The sequence below is a fragment of the Pempheris klunzingeri genome, chromosome 21, assembly GCF_042242105.1.
Source record: "Pempheris klunzingeri isolate RE-2024b chromosome 21, fPemKlu1.hap1, whole genome shotgun sequence".
Classification (NCBI taxonomy): domain Eukaryota; kingdom Metazoa; phylum Chordata; class Actinopteri; order Acropomatiformes; family Pempheridae; genus Pempheris; species Pempheris klunzingeri.
The window spans coordinates 12,862,571-12,882,735 of NC_092032.1; positions in this window are offsets into that span (position 1 = coordinate 12,862,571).

Below are 20,165 nucleotides of genomic sequence, written 5' to 3' on the forward strand. Positions count from 1 at the left end.
GGACAGAGTGATGTGTCATTTGGGTGTTTACATCATTTTATGGAAATGATAGACTAGGTTTATTTAATAAATGCTGCTGACACTTGGCAGCCTATCAATACTAGTCATTGAGTTTGTTGCTCAAAGGTTCCCCCATAGAGTTGATGTCATCAGTTTCAGTTTTGTGCTCCTGATAGGCATAAATTATTTTAAATGTATTGCACTTTACTAAGAAATCATTGCTACCAGAGACAAAAACCCATAAATCTGGCACACTTTACCAGAAATGTTTGAAATTGCTTGACCACAACAACTGGAAGATGTATAATGCCACATTTAGTGCAACCCTCTTTCAGGTCCATGCCACACTTTGAACTGTGCAAAATAGCCTGGTAGCCCCAGTGCAATTAAACAATTACTTTTTACTGCTTCTTTCAAAGGTTCTTGGTTCTTAAATTAGATTTCTGCTGGCTGGGGTTCAGTAGTTCTAGACAGCAACCAAGGAACAAGTGTTGCAGAAGCTCGTCTCCACCCAGGAATTCCAAGCCCTGCTGTTCCTCCGGGGTCAAGTAAGACCAGGAAGCTCTGCCCCAACCCCCAACCAGACTCCACCTGATCCATGCTGCAGCAAAACTGCATCAACTAAGAAATGTGTAGCGTTACCAATGAAGAAATTATAAAATGCTGTCTACTAAATGCAAATTACTGGTCATGACATTTTGCTTTTAGAGGCACATTTCAGCTGTAATTATTATTTTCTCTCTGGTTGGCTTTTTTAGTGGCTTGTCCCTTATGTGAAATGACAATTTTGATAATGATGCTATATTGTGGTGAAGTGTCTTCACCACAGTAAAAGCATAGAGGCCTGGACAAGGTTCATTGCATTTACATGACAAATGATTTAAAGAATGAGTTTTTAAAGATGTTTTTTAATAGGTTGTCAGGAAATCAGTTGTACGCTGCATAAACTATGCACTGAAAGCTCCACAAGCAGCTTTGGACAGTGTGTGGAAATTGGGTGTATTTACTGAAATGCCCATCTTAAAGTTGCATTAATTAATTTTGGACACTTGGAGGCAGCACATCAAGCTGAAAACACAAAACTGACATATTATCATCATATACAGTAAAGTATTGGATGTTTTATGTTGGACATTTTCGGTCGGCTATGGATACTTTTTACTTTTTACTTTCCAGTCTGTGATAATCATAATCTTTAATACTAATAATGTCATAACACTTTAACTACACTAGATTTTAGACAGAAATAGATTTTTACTTTACTTACCAGTTACTAGTTAGCTATGACTTATTGATATTAAGATTTTACGTCCAAGCATGAAATTCCCCTATAAAATATTAAAAACAATATATCAAGTCTTTAGATCTACCAGCTGTAACATCAGCAACATTACAACATTTAACATTGCAGTTCATTTTACTGCAAACACATCCATTAGTTTACTTTTAATTTCACATTGTTGTATTTCTAGTTTTACTCAATCTTGACACCTTGTTGGAGTATCCTTTATCTAGGTTTCCCTCTTTTCCACATACTTGCAGTGGAGGTTTTAGACAATGGAAGCTTTTGTCAGCATGCACAATTCATATTCACTCTCTTTAGTCTTGCTTTCTGTTAATCAGTCTTCAGACAAAGAGAGAGCAACAGCAGCAGCACACACCCCTGGGGCAAAAATTCAGAGATTCAGCCTGGCTGTCTCCCCCTCCTCTGCCCCTCCTTTGACTACAGCCCTCATCCCTCCTTTCAAAACCCTCTCCTGTCTCTGTCTCAGAGGCACTGGTGAGATGAAAGGGAATATGCAATGTGCCGCCTTTGACTGTGAACTGCGCAGTGTTATTAGGGGAAGTTTACTGGCCTTGTCTGCATTTTAAACACACTTGCTTACACCAGCCAGCTGTTTTAGAGGGAGGATCTGCGGCTGGTTGGAAGGAGACTGAAATACCTGCGGATTTCAATCCATGACTGTTGAAAAGCTGCTAAGAGGAAGGCATGAACACACTCATAGACACATCTGTCTGTCTTCCTGTGTTTGGATGTGTACTTACATGCTTTTGTTGAATGGGTAAAAACAAGAAAGTGTTTGGCCTTTCATAGTGCTCACAAATTGCATTGTTAGGTAGACCAGCAGGGGGCGGTAAAGACCACAGAAACACAGTGCTCTGTATTGTCTTACCCACATTTGGGTTATGTGGGAATGTTACAGTGGGGCTATTCAAGGCCAAACTAGGTTATTTCAGTGCACCAAAATAACCCAGAATGTACAGTGAGAACAGGGACCAGATAGTTGTGGAAGATAAGGTCAGAACTGTGTAATAATGCATGCCACTGACGCATGCATAAGCATGTTTTATCCCAGACAGTGAAATTAATTTATATGGAGGCCTAATCTGTCTCAGCACGAGCCAGAGAAATATTCCTCTAAATTCTGTTACCTCACTTAACCCGGCTGCAGTCACTCATTTCCACAGAATCCTTGCTGCATCACAAAAATGCCAATCTGAGGTCTGCGGTGCTTTACAGGAGCTTGTGATACAGCTTGGATGGTCTGTTGGATGTGAACGACACACACACACACACACACACACACACCACGCGCTCCGCAAGGCCTGCAGTCATATGTTTGCCTCAGATGGATTATGCGCATGCATCATGACACAGAGGGCAGGCACAGTGTGTGTGACTCAGCAGTGGTGCGTGCGTGTGTGTGTGTGTGTGTGTGATTCATGCTGCTGCTAGTAGTGATACTGCCCAACGTGTAATTGAGGTAATCTAGATGGTGTTCATTCACAGACGTTTGAGAGAAACATGCTTTATTGTTTGTGGCAGAAAACGTGTTTGTTTGCTTCATTCAAAATATTGATTAAAGTTTCAGGTCTTTAAGATTCAGTTCTATGGTTGTTAAATAATGTTAATAATAGACTTGTTGTAACTGGCTGCGTGTAGCTTAGCCTGTTAGTCTAATCACACTGCAAAAGTAATTCTTCAAATCATTTTTGGCACATGTAGGAATATCTTATTTATTCATCAGACATCTTTTGGCTGACTTACTTTGATTCCAAGATGAAGCCCAATTAGTTAGAAATGTCCCATCTGTAGTCTAGATTCAGACCCCCCTTGAAGAGGCAAAAGCTACAAGATAACTAGCAACAGAGGAAGCGTACTTTAATTTCTTTTTCTTTTTTAATAATCATATGAGTCCTATTAAATTTGCAGACTGATGGTATAACTTTAATACTCCAAGTTCTACATTTCAGAGAGGAAGTCAGGCAGACGCTCATAAAAATGTATTTTCCTTACTCATGTTTCCCACAGTCTACTGTATAGTATGTTCAACTCCTGTCTGCCTGAATCATGCATATGCATTATATTAATATTACAACACATTTCAGTGTTTTGAATAGAAATATAAATGTCACCATTTCTTGCTGCAGCGCTGCTGCTGATGAGATTTACAGTCAGCATCCTTGACGTCATGCGTGCTGCACGTTATCAGTTATTAGTGAATGCATCGGCTCCATCTCAATATGCAGTCTTGTGTGTTCATCTGTTCTTCATGACAAATGTTCAGTGTCTGAATCCAAAACAGGGGCTCACAGAGAACAGATGAAGGTTCCCTATGCGCTGCCAAATGGGAAAATATGGCGGATGCATGGGATGACGATGTGACTGAAAAGAACAATTTTCTCAGTTACCGAACACATATTCACATTTTAATAGATTTGCTGCATTTGAAACACTCAGGGGATGTTCTAGTAGCTTTGTCAGTACCTGACAGTGAGGTTTCAACATTGTTTTTTTTTTTAACAGTTGCTTAACACCTGATACAATGTGTTGCCTGTTACAGTCATGCAGAGGAGTTGGTAAACATGGACATTCAAAATCTTATTGAATCACTACAATTCAATTCAATTTCAATTCAATCGTTTTATTGTCATATGTACAGATAATCACTGCTTTGCCCTTTCGCCTTCAATGCCACTTCAAGATTAAAAAATAGATAGATGAGTTAAAATAGATAGATATATAGATGAATAGAAAATGAAAGGAGATACATTAACAGTAACTACACCGTGGAATCAAGTCAAGCATGTGAGAAAACATCAGAAATTTGTACCAGTGTGTTTGAGCCTTACATGAATGATCATGCAATAAAAGCAATCCATAAGCAATAAAAACTGACATAACAGAGGTAGCTATGATAATTACAGTGATTGTTTTTATCATGTTGATGGCATTTATACTAAAAAATAAATCATTATAACAAGATCTTGGATCTTGTTTTAGGCTATAGTTGTGTTATTATTACTTATTCATCTTATTAGCAAGGCACTTGGATGTGCTACTTTATATGTTATGCCTTAGAAAACTCAGTGTCTAACATATTTCTCACATATTTGTGAATCCCTGTGCTGCTTGTTGCTACTGGCTACTTCTTCATTCTTCCCCTCACAGAGAAAAGTGAGGAGGAGGAAGAGACACAAGACGAGGAGGAATGAAAGCAGCAAGATAAAGGTGTATATATTTATCCTTTAGCTGAGTCACAAATCAAAGAAACAACTGCAGAAAAGCCAAAGCGTGACAGGAATCACCAATCTCTCTTTTAATGCAATAAGAAGCCCCAACACTGAGCTGTGATTGCTGAGGTTAAAGCACATTTTATATTGAGATTTTAGTCGTTTAATTGACTTTAATTGAGGATAACAAACGACTTAAATCCTTAGTTCACAAGAATCAAAAGCAACCCGTGATAATATTCCCATGGCCACAGATAAACAGGCTTGTGTTCTCGTGTCACAGAAACTGGATTGATTGCTGTTTTTCTAGCCCATAATTGATTGTAATGATTGACTGACGTTCACCCAGGCTGCATCATGTTTTGGAGAACAGTGAAATAAACAGAACAAAACTACAGCAGAGTTTTCCCAAAGTATTTCTCAGCTCATTTGTTCTCAGTGCCTCATGGATGGATCTAAGTGGGAATCTATGTGTCATTAGGAAAGTGTATTCGTTCCAGCATTTTGTCAAAAAAAAAAAAAAAAAGTTCAGGAACACACTGTCAGCTTCTCCCAACACATGGCTATGATTTGTTGGAAATACTCGTCCCTCCCTCTTTCCTAGGAACATGAGTAGTGGTGAACAGCAGAACACTGTGTGTGTATTCTCTGTCCCTGTGCATGTTTTTCTGCAGGTGTGTGTGCAGTGTGTTGTGCCTGAGGGGAAACGTGCTTTGGTACAGCTGAGTGGGAGTGACTATGCCCTAACCCGTCCCCTTTTTGTCCATATCAAGCTGAACAGGCCCCGCCTGGCCCACTGTGGCCACGCACAGGAAGCGGCGAGCCTGCCTGCATGTGTTTGTGTGTCAGCAAGAGTGCACGTTTCACACGTGTGACCACCGTGGAGGCAGCCGGAGCTCTAAGCTGCTTTGCAAGGCTTAGGAGGGCAGCCGCTCGCTGGCTACTCAAAGGGCTGTGTTTGCTACATGCCTAGAGGGGGTGACGGCATAGCTGAGCACTGGAGCATGGTGCCCAGGGTTTCACATAACAATGCTGGGTCAGGGGCAGCCCACAGAGGCACTGCACTGAAATGTACATGGCCACAAACACAGCTCTTGTTCATCAGTCAAAGAAAGTGACAGTGCTAATCTGTCAATGAAACTGAAAGCATTTATCTGTCCTTGCTTGATTAACCAAGAAAGAGCTGCTTTTTATTGATGAGCAATATCTTTGTGAGTGCATGCAGTTAATTTGATGTATTTTAGTGATTTACATATATTTAAATGTCCTTCTTTGTTGCATTTGGTGCTCAGATCTGATGAAGCTGAAGTGTGAGTGCATGGGAAAGCAGGTTAAACTCTGACGCTGACACAGTTTCTCAACTCACTTTAATCGAGGATGATTAATTGTGGTGCAGATGTACTGTACAAAAAAAGGTAGCACACACACACACACACACACACACACACACACACATACATGCTATACCCATCTGTGCCCTGTAGAACTTAATGTTCACTGCTGTTGATATCACACACAAGCACACGCACTCTCCCTCCCTCTAGATTCAGTTCATGTCGAGAGCTGGAATATCAGGTTTCCTGTCTTTGTGCAGAGTTTGTACTCACAGCTTCACCTTTGTTCCTCCTCTGTCAGCACACAGCAGCACTGCATCAGGGCACTCTCTGTTGCTCTCTGAGGATATACCGACCAAACCACTGGCAAAGTGTCAGTGGATTTAGCGTTGCCAGGAGATAATTATCACAGGGGGTTAAAACAGCCTATGTATGCATTTGGATAATTGGTAGCATAGAAGCAACAGTGAATTCTAAAAGTGTTTAATGAGATATTCTTGGTCAGTGCTGTCAGAGCTTTTGCTGGTCAGAGTATTTTGTACTTTGTGTGTGGTTAATTCATGGTTTCATCCTGTGAAAATGTCCGATTGTTGTTTCTACGTATGCCCCTTTACTGTGGAACCCCAGATGACCCTGCTGTGGCGCCAGTAGAGGCTGAGCACTGTGAAGGAGGAAGAGGAGAAGGAGGAGGAAAGGGGAGGAGGGCATAGAGGGAGCATATGAGGATATTAGAGTAAATTTATGAAGCTGCAGAACAAGACAAAAAGCACATAATACTGCAGCGTGGTCACAAGTAGCAGTAGGGAGGGAAGAAAGGGTGTATCAGGACAGTTTCTGACTGAATTGCTCCTGTGTGTATGCTCGCCTTTATCTAATAAGCCAGTCCTGAAGTTATTTAATGCTTGCAAGTAATCAGCTGCACCAGGAAAGAGGTCTGTGGTCTGACTGTGAGCCCGCTGGAGCCGTACCTTTTGAAATGTGATCCCATGTGTGAGACGTCACACAGAGCAGCTCCTGGAATGTCCTGCGTAGAGACAGAACAAACTGAAACAGAGGCCAACTGTAATCTCTTATCTCTGGCTGTGACACTGTGTACTGCAATATCGTCAAATAGGCGCATATCTGCAGCAGCTATCTGAGTGAAGCCACAATATTGGCATTTCATAGCTGGAGAGAACTTTTTACACTCCACATTTAAAAAAGATATGCTGTATGATTTTGCAGAGACACCGTACATGTTTTTTCTATACTTACCCTGTTTTTATCTCCTATTATTTCTATGTACAACAAAAAAAAAAGAAAAAAAGCATTGAAAAAAAGTCATGTCCAGCAGTATGTCCTCTGTGGCTTTGAAAGGATCTTTTTGAAGTTTGAGAAAATACCTCCTACTGATGTCATCAGGATTATCTCAGCTAGGGCTTGGAAACTACACTTTTTTTCTTTATAAGAAATCCTAAATTACAAGGGGCGTGGAATTTGAAAGGAATGGATATTTTCTGGACAGGATGGGTCTAACAAAAACAGTTGCTATTTGGGAAGTGTAGGAGCCAGTGTTGCTTTTATTTTTTGAAAGTCCTCCAATTTAATGGAAGTGCAGCACTGAATTACTGGATGTCCCCTTTGAAACGGAATTAATATTTCAAAATACAGTTTTGACACAAATGCTGTGCACTATATTGTCACATCAAGTTAATATAAAAGCATTACAATATTCTTGGCAGGTTTCATATCACATACAGGAGTGGATAGAATAACAGGACTATCTTGCACAATCATGTAACTCAATACAACAATACCATAAACTATAGATTGATAAATAATCATAGAGTTGAATTATAACCTTATTGAAAGAGTTTCGATGAAACCTCAGCAGAAAAGGCTCGAGCTTTACACTCTTTTGGCCATATTACAGTCAAAGTTCATGTTATTATGCTCAACCCCTGTGGCTGATTCACTGTCAGTAGGACCTGTTTCGGTTATGCAGACCCTCTCCACTGGAGGCAGTGTTCTGCAGGCTCTCTGCACACAGCCCTTGTTCGTGAAGGGCAGGATACTACTGTAGACACATGATGCAATCATGTTGAATATCGTCACACTATTGCAGCATTTATTCTCCTTTGATGTGCAGGATTTCTCGTGCATGTTTTTAATGATCAAGGGCGTGATAATGCATGACTGTAAGGAGAGGAGAGTGCTTGTTTCCTCCACAAAGAGCAGCTGCAGGAGAAAAATACATGTAAATGGATTAAATTAGCATAATTTCTTAATTGCCCAAAACATGTGGAGAGTTTGACAACTGAGCTACATTTCGTGTTGGTGCGAATGTTGTATTTGACCTCAGGTTGTCCTGTCGCACATGTGATGCTTTGCAACTGCACATGCATCTTCCTCCTCCTGTTACACAAGGCAATCACTGTGTGTGTGTGTGTGTGTGTGAGTGTGTGAGTGTGTGTGAGTGTGAGTATGCACATGACCAGCGCAGAAATGATGAATTGCTGTAGCTTTAAAAGATACTCACTCAGAAAACAGTATTATTTTCATGTATGTTCGCTGCACAAACTGATAAAAAAATCCTCTTCACATATTAATCAACATATTTTACATTATATTATTGCATTTATACTTAATGTGCCCTGTCATCGCTGCTTACTTCTCTGTGGGTGTTGATTTATTTTTCATGTGTAAACCTCACACTGCTGATGCTCTCAGGAGTTATCTGTAGATCTTTCTCAAGGCTGATTAGCAACGTGCACCGGGGATATTAGACTTTTGTAATGAAATTCATGTGCTGCAGAATACAGATTCAATCTATGACCTGTTGTTTTGCTCTTATGATTACCATGATAGGCCTTCCTCTCTGGTGTGCTTTAGCGTTTATCTGATTATGTAATGCAGACATTGTTCAGAAGGGCTGTGGCTCTGGGAGACAGTAACAACATAAGGTAATCAGGGTGAAAAGGTAATGTGACTCAGAGCATGTCCTCGGTAAGTCAACTATGTGTACACATTGTGGAGGGATGTCAGAGAGTGAGACATAAAGAGGTCTTTTGTTGGAGCTCCAGTCTGTTGAGGGAGGTTGGAAAGGAAGATGACGGTTTTATGTTGTCCTGCTGGGCTCTGGCACCTCCCTTGTCTCTCCACACACACACACCTCCGCACCATACTCTCCCTCCTGAGGCACGACTCTGGTCACTGTGGATATTAATACACTGCTCTGCCACTGAGTGTGCTCAGCACAAGAGTGAAAATATCTGACAGGCACTATTTATAGACCCTGCAGGCGGACAGGCGGAATCCACGGCAACATGATCCAGCCTATTCTGGAGTCGTGTTCCACAGAAATCGCCTCGGCGGAAAGGAGCTGCAAAGCCCAGGGGCCGGGAGCACAACTTGGCTGTGGTGGGGAAAGAGTTTTTTATAGAACGCCGGTGGCAGTTCTGGGTGGGGAATGCTGTTGTGGAGTGTGCAGATGAAAGAGACACACATGTCTGCAAAAACACATGTAATGTAATATTCATGCAGGTGTGCACTTTTTCTTGCCTCCATGTCATTTCAGACACTCACAGAACCTCAGTGAGGGGCTTCACTATGTATGCACATGCTAAAAGAGTGATGAAATCTCTCAGGAATGTGTGTGTTCCTTGCTTATGTTATGTGGTCATGCTTTTAATCAAGCCCACATTGAGATTGTAAGCAGACATGAATAAAAGATGAATCACGTACCAGCAGCAGTGTGTGTGTAGAGTGTCAGGGGCGGGTCAGCTGGGTGGACTGACCTTCATTTGGCTTAGGCATCCTGTGTCATCCTAAGAATTTGGACACAAACGGAGAGGCAGGGATGGATGAATAATGAAAAACAACGTGGCTGCATGTTGACCTCTGTCACCTGTCCGATTATGCAAATCCCAGACTAAGCTGAGACAAGAGGACAGAGGAGAGGCGCAGCGTCTCCAGCCCTCCTCAGATCTACAGTGGAGACCCGTGCAGGACTGATGTAACCTCATTCATCACCGGTGACATTTTAATAAGAAGGGCTTGTGATGGGCACGGGGCTTGTTTCTGTGTCCCAACAAAACAATTTGATTTGGCTAATTGGGAATCTTTCCAGTCCAAAACATGTCCAACCTAATCACATGTGGCAGCCAGACAGCACATGCCTTTTATTGTCTTTTGGCAGCCTGCAGCTTTATAGTCTGATGATAGTTTGTATTGTTGGATATGAACAAGAAGCTGAAGCCCTGTCACTGTAAACGAGTAATCCATCAGCGTGTGTCACGTGCGGCAGGAGGAAATAGATAGCCACATTTCTCACAGGCAATATTTCAGTGATAAACAGTCAGTAATAAACAGTGTAACATCCTGCTGATATTCCCTTCCAGTAACTACACACAACATTTTGTAAATACGTGACTTAATTGAGTAGTCAAGAGTTTAATGATATTAATTCAGCTCTCCATAATCATCAGACTTTATTCAAAAAGTACACGTGTATAAGGAAATTGTTTTGTTGCACGTGTCAGAAAAGGAGAGTAAAGAAATAAAGTAGCAATAAAAGAGAAACATAAGATTAGCGAGCTGGAGAAGATAATAAAGCATAGTGAAACAAGTAGTTGTAAGCCTTGTAAAATAATACACAAATACAATATATGCTATTAAGTTTGGGGACATGAAGGTCCGTGTGATGTTATATGAATATAGTGTGCAAAGGTACCAGTAACGTTGTCAGATAAGTCCAGTGAAATCAGTGGTTTAGAGAAATATACAGTACAATATTTGTAGTGTACAATAACCCTTTAGTCCCCTCAAACATTCCCCTTGTCGCTTTGCTCAAGAGTTTTTATGCAAAGGTTTAGAGTTTTCAACATGTTATGGCTCCAGGGATCACAGTGTCGGATCGGGGTCTGCCTGTACAAACATTTGTACAACCGTTCGTGGTCCCCAGAGGATGAAGCCTGATAGGATTATCCTGACTTTTCCACTTGTGCCACCATGAGGTTGATATTTGTAGTGTTGTGTGAAATTTCTCAATAACTATGGGATGGATTCCCATCAAATTTGGCCCACATATTCATGCCCCCCCTGTAATGACTTTGGTCATCCAAGACTTCTCATCTACTACCATCAACTTTGTTTTATGACCAAATACCTGCAAAACTAATGACATTCCCATCAGCATCAGCTGTATTCTGTATTAAGTGCTAATTGGCAAATGTTTGCATGCTAGCTACTAAGACTGCGAGCATGGTAAACATTACACCTGGTAAAAATCAGCTCGCTATAATTGTCACTGTGAGGACGTTAGCATGCTGACGTTGGCTGTAGACCGTCCTCACAATGCCTGGTCATGCAGTTGAATAGGTTTTCTCTTTTTCTTCAGTTTATTTTTCTTTAAAAATTATCCTCCTCTCTCCTCTCCTCTCTCACTCATTTGTGAGACTTCTTCATACTGAACTCCCCCTGCTGCTCCACCATCTCCTTCTCCTTTTGCTGCTGTAGCAGACCTAGACTTGATGTTCAGTGGTTATGACACATCTCAGTTGCCCCCCTCTAGGGCAGCCTCCTCTTCTTTTTCTGCACTCAACAATACAGTGTGTGTGTGTTTGTGTGTGTGTGTGTGTGTGTGTGTGTGTGTGTGGATGTGTGGATGTGTCACACAGAGAGACAGACAGAGAGAGTGGTAAACAGACGGACTGGCAGACTGGTCATCTGCTTGTCTGCGTTCAGACTCACCAAACATTGCCTTTTTGTGACTACACTGTGTACTTGCAAGTTCGTGTAAAGGAGGGAGTTCGCCTCCTGTTATCTGAGAGTGTGTGCTCTGCCTGAGCATGTGGAGGGAGTCACATGGTCCTCGCCGTGCTTTCCAAGTCTGTCTGCTCACCTGGTGGTTGCCATGGGAACAGCCAGACAGCGGCAGACTTTGCACCAGCCTCCTCGGGGGATTGTGAGAACAGAGAGGAGGTTTGAGAGCGAGGAATCTCTCTGGGTCTTTAAAAAAAAAAAAAGCTTTAGGGAAAAACCTTCAAACTTAATTCTTTTTAGGGCTGTTAATTCTACAGGAGTTGTGTATTTTTTATTTTTTTTTGTTTAGCAAGAGGTTTTTTTAATAAGGAGTCTTTGTTCTGTTTAGTCAATCCATAAAGTTTTAAAACACCTTTTAACAATTTATATGAATACCCCCACTGTGTTTTGTAGCTGCTGAGGAACTGAACAAAAGCAGTTATGTTGGCACACACTGATACATCAGACCTAATAGTATGATGGCAGCACATCTGATGTTAAAACACACATGCCTTGTGGTAGTTTCTCAGTATGTCACTGTCTGATCATTTGCATTCCCCAGAGGGGGGGAACAGGAAAGCTCTGTCCTGTTTTTTTCCCCATTTCCTAAAGACAACCCTCAGCTGGACTGATGTCTGAACACTGCTGCAGCACTGAGCACTTGTTCTTGTGGTTTAGAGGATTTTTTTTTCCCTTAATTGTGCCTCCAGTTTATTATACTGACGTTTGAATAGCAAGATGTTCCCAGCTTTATCGCACCAGTTGCACACTTCTCTCCTTTGTATTTTGTCAGCTGCCCTGAGAGAAGGAGGGGGGGCTGAGGGAAGAGGGGTGGCTGCGAGGCTGAGTGTGTGTGGTGTGTATACATGCCTGATGTTGCGTACTAAGTGTTATTTATAGCATCTGAATTGATGAGCTGTTTTTTTAAAGATATTTTTGGTGCTTGCAGGGGTACAAACACAGTGCTGTAAGTCAGATCTGAAAACCATGTGTGAAGGAGTAGATTTTGACCACTGTTTATGATTTGGGCTTGGTTCTGATCTCTACTATGTCTGGAGGGAAACACAGTCGGCACTTCTGAGCTGTCCTCCTCCTCCTCTTCCCGCCTTTCCTTTCCTCACCCTCCCTCTCTTTGCCTCCGCCTGTTCCTCCCCGTCCCAGCTGCAAGCCCTCGCAGCCAGGGGTGAACCAAGGAGCAGGAGCAGGAATGGAAAGAGCAATGGAAGGATGGTGATGGGAGGGGCAGACAACAGAGAGACAGACAGCGAATGGACACACAAACAAACCAGCAAATGCTCAGACAGAGATTGAGACAGAGAGATGATAAGTTGTTTGAGAGCACTGTGGTCCGGTCCGGCTGAGCCCTCCTCGTCCGCCCATCTGGGATGACCACAACACGAACATGTGAGGCTTTCCAGCAGTCCCACAGGCTGCTGGGAGACACTTACATAAAGCAGCTCCCATTCTTACTTGGCTCACTCTCACATGTGGGAGCATGTGAGACAGACGCTCTCTGTTGCTGCCGCCGCTTTTTGCTCTTTCCCACCCCTTTGTCTCTTACTCTATGTGGACGGCATCGCGAGACTGCCACACAGACACCCAGTCTGCCACCAAGCGTTTATCATGGTGCTCGTGATGCTCTCTGATCAGTCAGTGTGGAGAGGGGAGAGGATAACTGACCTCGCCACCCTTGCCCCTGGAACTCTGGCTATTCCCTATTCCCCCCTTTCTTTTGTGTCTGTCTCCCCTGACCTGCGTGTAGGGCTCCTGGTCCAGCACCCTCCCGCTGGGCCTCATGGAGGATGGCCAGAGGTCAGTGTGTGATGTGCAGCTGTAGGCCGAAAAAAGAGGAGCAGGAGGAGGAGGGGTGAAAAGTGCTGACAGCATAGGAACGGCCACCCACATGACGTCACGCTCACAGTTTCAGCTCACAGCATTGTGTCTGTGCCAGACTCCCATGCTGCCTCTGTGGCGTAAGCAGCACAGCCTCAGATAAACATTCACAACTAACTGGCTGCCTGGAAGCCAGCCCTGTTTGGGACGTGACACAAAGCTGTATGTAGTACTCATAGTTTCAAACAAGGGATTTTGAAGGATTATAAACAACTGTAAAAAAAAAAAAAAATCGCATTATTAGTTATTGTGTTCATTTGTGAACGAAATATACACTTTTCAGCAACATTTTTAGTGCAGAATCCTAAGGCTGCAACTAATGACTATCAAGCAAATTATTTTTTGATTAGTTAATTAATCTGTGCCTTTTGCAAGTAGGGCTGGGTATAGATTTTGTTGGTCATGAAATATTTTATCCTAGAGGTTTGGAGAAGTATTGACCCCTCACAGGACTAGTTGGTGAACTATTGAAGCCATTCATCACCTCTCATCTGTGGTTATTATTGTCTTCAGGTAAAAGATCCATGTTCAAATAAAACTGAATACAGATCAAAATTAGTTACATTATTATTGAGAAATTGCTTCAGGAAATAGATGAATCATGAATTAGTAAACAAAACCAACAATCTGACCAATAACCCAATTTGAAAAGAAAAAAAAATTGTGCCTTTCCAATTGTGATTACATTTTTAGCAACCAGAAACATTGGAGAGACGAGCAGCAGCCAAATGCATTGAAATAACAAGAACATGATTGTCTTCTTCATGCATGTTTCCATTCCACATGCAACTAAAAAAAGGATCCTGGCAACTCAGCGTTGCTTTCTTTAGAATGGACTTCCAGAAGAAGCATTAATAGCACATCCAGACAGAATTAATCCTCCGTTCTCTGAAAAAAAAAAAAACACTTGCATTGCCTCCTCTCACCTGTAGAGACGCCACAATATCACCCTTATTTCTTTCTTAACTGTGTGGGGAAAAGATCCCTGTTTTCTATCTGTACACATATTCTGGGCGTGCTTCCCAGTCGGCAGATCGCCCTTGGCACCGCCAGAGCGCTGATTCCTCCCTGTCCTTTACCTACTTCCCCGCAGCTCTGCTCCAGTGTGCCACCGCCAGCCTGCAGACAGAGGCTCGCAGGCAAACAGGCACAGTACACAGTGAACTAGACGGATTATCTTTGTCGAGGGAAGAGATCAAGACAGATCATCGCATAACAGTCTCACCATCAGTATTTCACTCCCTCCAGGGAACCCAACAAAAGTCTCTGACTTATACAGATTATTATCAGCAGAATACGGTGGTTAGCTCATTTGGATGCTCTTAGGAAAGAGTTTCAACAAAAGGGTTTATCCCAGGCTCTCTATTTAGATGCTGCAAAGATCAGCCACTGATTTCTCTCTGACACATTCTAAACGTATCGCACTGATAATCTAATTTCTGGTTGTCTGACATAAATTGCTGGAACGGGACAAAACTATGAATAGTTAATGAGGAAGTGTAAATTAAAGCTTAACATTCTCTCTGACCCAGAAAACAAACTGTGCATGTGCAGGCTTTCTGACCTCAACAGTGTGGGCTTTGTTGTAGATCTTGAACACTGTCAGCATTTTTTTTCTTTTTTTTTTTTCCTTGCTGCTTATTCATCGATCTCAGAGGGAAAACACACTTCCATTGTCGCTGTGATTATTGACATGTGCTTGCCTTACAGAAGAAGAGTAGCTGCTGCCTCGGGGTGGTTTAGGTTGAGAGGTCGTGACCCCTTTAGGCTCAGTTTGAGGGGAGAGTGGTGACAAGACATGTGAGGGTCACTCTTGTCTCATGATCAGTGCGTTCCTGTTTTTTACGCCCTTTGAAATTCGCGACCTGCTTGTCATACCTTGGCAATCTAATCGGTCATGGTAATTTTGATGAGTTGAATGGTAATCTAAAGAAAACATGGGACAACAGTATGATGCTGTTCCCTTTAACTGAATGATACCTCTTGGAGTTGAGTCCTGCTGCACTGACTCTGACCTAGTCTAAATAAAGCACTATCCCACGGCTTTGTGGCTGATTCGCTAGAGGCAATGACCGATCAAGATTACCACAATTCGTGGGTTTTGGCAGCTGCAATCTACAGTAGATTTATGTCACGGGTATTAATCATTCGCTTTTTCAGCAGTGGATTATCTTTGGATTGCTGCCATTGAGAACCCATTCACTGCAGGAGCTGCAATGTGGCAGTCTAGAGGCAAGCCCTATTCTAAAGAAATTGCATGCATGCTTCCTCATTATCACTGCCAGTCGGACTCATACGTAATCCCTTTTCTTATCAATTTAAAATGCTCAAGTTGATGTTGTTCTTCAGAATGGAAAGGGGGGGATTTAAGAAAAGAAGAGATGCCGTACAGTGGCATTAAAAGCCATCACTGCTGCTGCTTGTTAGTGAAAAAGGGGGCTTATAGATTGTTAATAGTGGCAAAGAGTCATGGTGTCGTGGTCATATGGTTGCTCCGGCAACCATGACATCAAAGCAGAGATAGTGATGCATGAAAAGTCTAATAGCAGGGGACCGGTTGCTTGGCGACCTGAACTCGGGGAAGTCATGGGGCAAAGCCTTGTGAACAGGGGGCTCAGCGGAGGAACAGAGGGATTATTTCCCCCTCTGATTTTAATGTGCTGCTCTCCCGTTTTTGATCCCTGAGAAAGCGTTTGCGCATATAATCTGAGCATCATCGCTTTTATCCATTTGATATAACTCATGTACAAGTCCTGGGAAAATAAAGACTATAACCATTACTGTTAAAGAATTGGCAATTTTATTTCAGGACAAATGCATTTGATGCTATTTTTGGTGCACAGCACTCACTGCTTGACCTGTAATTTCATTTCAATTTATGACCAGTTATTAAATGTAACCAGTGAGTCTGGATGGCTGTTGTCATGCACATGTTTCAAAGCTGCCTTTTGACCTGAGCCTTATTTCTCTATTCCTTTCAACACCCCCCTACGCATTAAACACTCCTGCTGGAGCTGGAGAACAGCACCACACTTGGTTTGCCCACAGGTTTTGTCCAAATAAAACAAGTAAATACATATATATAAAAAAAAAATACAGAAGTAAACAAATCTAAAGAATATATTGTGATAAAGTCAGTCACGTAATGGGCCATTAAGTAATAACCAGCAGTCAAACCCAGTTGAGTTAAAGGTTATGTAACATCTCACTGTACACTGACATAAGATAATGACACAGGTAAGGACACATACAAACACACAAGAGCTGGAGACTTATGTCACAGACTCAGGTCACATGACCCTCTCAGGTTCAGTTGTTCAGAACCCAACACCAGCATCCTGTGACTCCAGCTGGACTTGACCCTTTTGACTTGAAGGAGGACTTAATACTCTCTCCATCTAAAGGTTAAAACTGTTGCAGTGTGAGTGTGTGAAGTGGATCCGTGTGAAGTGAATTAGCTCTTCATTTTTCTCTGTAAAATGTTTCTTTTCCCAACACAGAGCAGATAGATGAAAGATGATACCAGAAATTATTTGGATGCAGATGCCGCACTCGACAAAACACTAATTGCAAGAACCAAAACACGCAGGACAAATGTCACAGATGGAGACACAACAATGTTTTTGACATTTTAAACTGCACAGGGAACAACATGTTGGGGCTAATGCTGTTAGACAGCAAGCCAAGAGAGATGTTGCAACTGTGAAATCAACACCTCAACAGGTTGAATGTTATTGGAACGTGGCTATTTCAGGGAATCCTCTACTGAATAATCATAACCACAACCTCTCTCATAGTTTCTCTTCACTTCTCTTTTCGTACAAGAAGTACAATGTTATGGAAGAACTGAGAGCCACATGCCGTACTATGCAATGAAATATTCTGGTTTATTACAACTCAATACGCAATTTCATAGTTATTTTTATTTCAAATTTTCATTTGAAAATTTGGTTATGTTAACACTGAACTCATCCAGTTAGTTGGGATCTGGGCGACACTCTTGCTATCAAAATTATTTTATTTAGTGGTAAAATCCAAAGTGCTAATAATCTATGTGCACGCTCAACTACGGACTAATTGAAGCAGTTGACAGACTGTGGCATTCACTGTCATTTTTTAATCTTCCAGTGAATCAGACTAACCTGAGGATTTGTTAAAAGCGTGACTGCGTCTGCATCTGACTTCTTGCTTGTTTTCCCTGTTTGACTTGTTTTTAGCAATGTCACCACATTCCCAGTTCTCGGCAATTAACTTGTTTTGTACAGTATATAACCAATAACCAGTAGAGAGAGCAATAAAACCTATGAAAATAAGCAGACATTCTTAAAATGATGTGCATTTGCAACATTTTAACAAGGCTAAGTTAGTTCAGTTAGTTGGCCTTGCTACGACTATGACTGACAGTGTTTAAAAAGGCATCATATTTAGTGAAGAATGCATACTGACGTCTTTAGGCCTCCCGACTGGGGACGACTACGTACTGGTCACTGTTGACTTGAGACGAACTTCTGACTTGCAGAACATCTGTGACACAGAGAGAGTAGGATTTATGATCTGTGGATGAGCTTCAACGTGTCACAGCACTAATATTATGACTCAGGATGAGATCACCCTCACAATGGATGATGGATGATGATGTGCTCCTCTCTCTACCTCTAGCTCTGGAAGAGCACATGAGTCAGACTCTACAGGAAATGTGTGCCATTATGAATGAAGCCTGTCAGAAACCCTCACTATTATCAGCCTAATTTGAAAAGGGAATCATGCACTCATTCACAAAGTCTGTGATGCTTTTGTGATGCTGAAAGCATCCGTAGAAGCAATCAAGAGACGCACAGTGATCTCTGATTAGAATAGGAAGAAAAAAAGTGACTCAAACAGGTGCTTCAGTATGAGTTGGAGTTTTGATGAAAAATTATTGAATCCCCAGGTGGTCACGTATAACATGCATCATTTTTATTTTCAGGCATCACATTTTTTGCACAAATACAATGATTTTAAACAGGCTTCTCCAAACTATTTGTGAAAATGGCACATGACAGCACATGCTTTTCCCCACGTCTGGTAATGGGTAAATAGAGAAGTTAAAAAAGGAAACAAGCTGCGCCACTGTGGTAAATTCAGGTGCTTATGTCATCCCTATAGCCACGTTGAACCTATTAATAGGAAGTGTGGCCTTTTATATCAGTGCCAGCAGCAGTGGCCTTTTATCCACCACAGACAGCATAGCATAAGTTAGTACTTGTTGATGTGGTCGGGACTTAAGGACTCGCATGTGCTGCAGATGACCGTGAAAACATGACCCAAAAATAGAATCGAACAAGCCTTCTCAACAGCTGGATATTTGCTGTGATAATTGTAGAGCCTCCTCAAAAAAATTAGTTTAGTGTCGAATTTTGTGTTGATTTTTTCCATGGTTTTGTGGCATTGCAAAAACAGGTGAGCTTTGATCTCTTTTTTCCCTAAAAATACCAGGAGCTAAAAACAGGAGTCACATTTCCTAAAACTATTCTTCAAAATTTAGTTCAGCTTCTCAGAAGGGTTCTCAGGAAAAGAAACAAGCCTCCAGCTACGGAGCCCTTTGCAAATGAAAGGTTTTGCAATGAGTGAGCCCGATCGGCTTGTTTTTACTCTGAAACGTGATAGCCCCTTGGGATACACCACTCAGTCTTCACCACCTAGGGACCTCTCGGGAACAGAGGGCTGCATCTGCAGAACAAACAGCATGTCGCCCTCGCTGTCTCACTACCATCCTGCCAACTGCCCTCTCTGCTGGTTACCATGACAGCACGGGGAAAACTCCTGTAACTAAAACATCACTCCAACTCAAAAACAATTCCCCCAATAGCTTGTCGCACAGAACATCGGACAGTCAAGTTGCTTCACGTCAACTTTGAATATAAGTGCAAATAAACATGCAGTTTGCCTGTTAAAATACAGTTTGTATAGAAATCACCAACCCTTCTTTTTATTCTCAAAGGCACCAGGTGGGACCATAAGGTGGAGGGCTGTAACCTATAATAATACACAAAAGGCTCAGCTGCTCCTGACCGATTGTTGCAACCTCTCCTTCCCTCTCCCACAGTAGCCTCCCCCTTCACCCTATCAGTGGAGAGTTGCACAACACCGCCTGGCTAGAGTGTCAGTCACCATGGTGATAGAATATGCACTGACAAATATTGGTGGAGGGGATTGTATAAGGTTTTTGTGCACTGCTAGTGGCTTAGTCTAGGGAAAAGCCTTGACACAGATTGACCAGGGAGCCTCCAAGTCTTGCCAAATATAGGACATGGATCAAGTTTTTTTTAGAGCTAGAGTCAAAGGCACGGGCTGATATCTGAGAAGAGAGTGTTTCTGCTTAGTTTTAAACCATCCACAGGATCTTAAGAATGTGTTTTAGATGAGAAATAGAGGGTATGAATGTATGAAGGCACAGAGAATGAGAGTGGGATGAATCTATGTGTTTCACTATAAAGACAATAAAACTGTGTCACCCTAGTGCTGCTGCTGCTGCTGCTCAGTTCAGGGTTTATTTCAAGTTCAGACTGACTTCAGAGCTGCTGACAATCCGACTGTCACCATGACTGACTATGTGGAACTAATGTATGCCTGACCTGAGACTGCTTGTCCTCTGTCTTTGTC